The following is a 2,084-nucleotide window of genomic DNA, read 5'->3' on the forward strand; positions in this document are numbered from 1 at the left end:
CTTTAAGATTTGGAGTTTTGAATCCCAGCCCTGCCAAAGATAAAATGCAGAAGTGGGCTCTGGGTGTGCTAACAGCTTTCACTCTTCTGTGATGGCTTCCTGAACAGCAAGCAATGTGTGATCCCATCTGAGGAAGAGAGAAGGGAATTTCACCATTTTACTCCTGCTACCAACACAGACATCAGAGAGCAACAAAGTGGCCACCAGTGGAGGTGGGAGCTGCTTATATCAATCCCAACTATCCCCCCATCCTTTCTTGGCAACTGTTTTGTTTTTTTTTCTACAAGGGCAGGATTGACTCTGAGCCAGCACAGAAGGCCTCTCCTGCAGAAGACCAAACAGGCAGCAGGCCACATGCACCGAGTCTATTAATCATGCAGTGCTTCAAAGCATCCCTTCAATTCTGGTAGAAATAGCCAGACTGTGTGTGTGTGTGTGCATGTGTGCGTGTGTGTGTGTGTGCGCGCGCGTGTGTGTGTATTATATAAAGGGCTGTATATATATATATATGTACACACACACATATATATTCTTTTTACTAATTCTTTTGTCTCTTCTCTTTGGAATCAGGCTTATAGTTTTATGTGTGCTTGTTAGTCTGTGTTTAAATTTCTTTTTCTCATTTTTCTTTGGATCAGGCTTCTTTTTTTCTTTGCTTTATTTTTCCTTTCTTTTTCTTTGGAATCAAGCTAATTGTTTTGATTGTCTGTTTGGTTTTCTTTGTTCTCTTTCCTTTCCTTTTTTTGAGCAGGCTTTCCTTTTTCTCTTTTATCCCTCTCTCTCTTTTCTTTCTTTCCAGGATTTTTTTTTCAACAAACAAATCAAAGTATACTTACATAAATTAAAGGTCCAAGAACTCTCCATTGCAAATGAGGAAGAACTCTGCAGAGGACTGACCAAGTTATCAGCTAGGAATACTTCATACAGCAAGGCCTTCATTTAGAAGAGAAGGAAGATGAAGAGTTTCCAGGGCAAAAAGAAACTAAATGAGTTCATGACCACTAAGCAAGCCCTGCAGGAAATTAGAGGGGACACTTTGAACAGAAAGAGAGACAAAAGGTAACAAAGACAAGAAAGGAACAGAGACAATCTACAGGAACAGGGACTTTACATGTAATACAGTGGCACTAAATTCATATCTTTCAATAATTACTCTGAATGTACATGGACACAATATTCCAAGCAAAAGACACAGGGCATCAGAATGGATAAAAAAATAAGACTACTTTCCATGCTGTTTACAAGAGACTCATTTAGACCCAAAGACACCTCCAGATTGAAAGTGAAGGGACATGGGCAGCCCAGGTGGCTCAGAGGTTTAGCGCTGCCTTTGGCCCAGGGCATGACCCTGGAGACCCAGGATCAAGTCCCAAATCGGGCTCCCTGCGAGGAGCCTGCTTCTCCTTCTGCCTGTGTCTCTGCTTCTCTTTCTCTCTATGTCTCTCATGAATAAATAAATAAAATCCTTAAAAAAAAAGTGAAGGGGCAGAGAACCATCTATCATGTTAATGGACATCAAAAGAAAGCTGCAGTAGCCATCCTTATACCAGGAAAACTAGATTTTAAAACAAGGACTGTAATAAGAGATGAAGAAGGGCACTATATCTTAATATAGGGTTATTTCCAAAAGGAAGATATAACAGTTGCAAATTTTTATGCCCCTAACTTGGGAGCAGCCAAATATATACAGCAATCTAATAATTCATATTAAAAAATCCATTGATAATAATACAATAATAGTAGAGGACTTTAACACCCTGCTCACAACAATGGACAGATCACCTCAGCAGAACAACAAGGAAACAAGGGTTTTGAATGCCACACTGCACCAGATGGACTTAGCAGATATATTCAGAGCATTTCATCCAACATCAACAGAATACACATTCTTTTTGAGTGCACATGGAAAATTCTCCAAAATAGATCACATCTTGGGTCACAAATCAGGACTCAACTGGTCCAAAGAGATTGAGAGCATACAATATGTAGTTTCAGACCGTAATGCTATGAAATTTGGAGTCAACCACAAGAAAAAAGTTGGAGGGATCACAAATAACTGCAGGTTAATAAACATCCTCCTAAAA

Source organism: Canis lupus, chromosome 18, assembly GCF_011100685.1.
Source record: "Canis lupus familiaris isolate Mischka breed German Shepherd chromosome 18, alternate assembly UU_Cfam_GSD_1.0, whole genome shotgun sequence".
In the NCBI taxonomy this organism is placed as follows: Eukaryota; Metazoa; Chordata; class Mammalia; order Carnivora; family Canidae; genus Canis; species Canis lupus.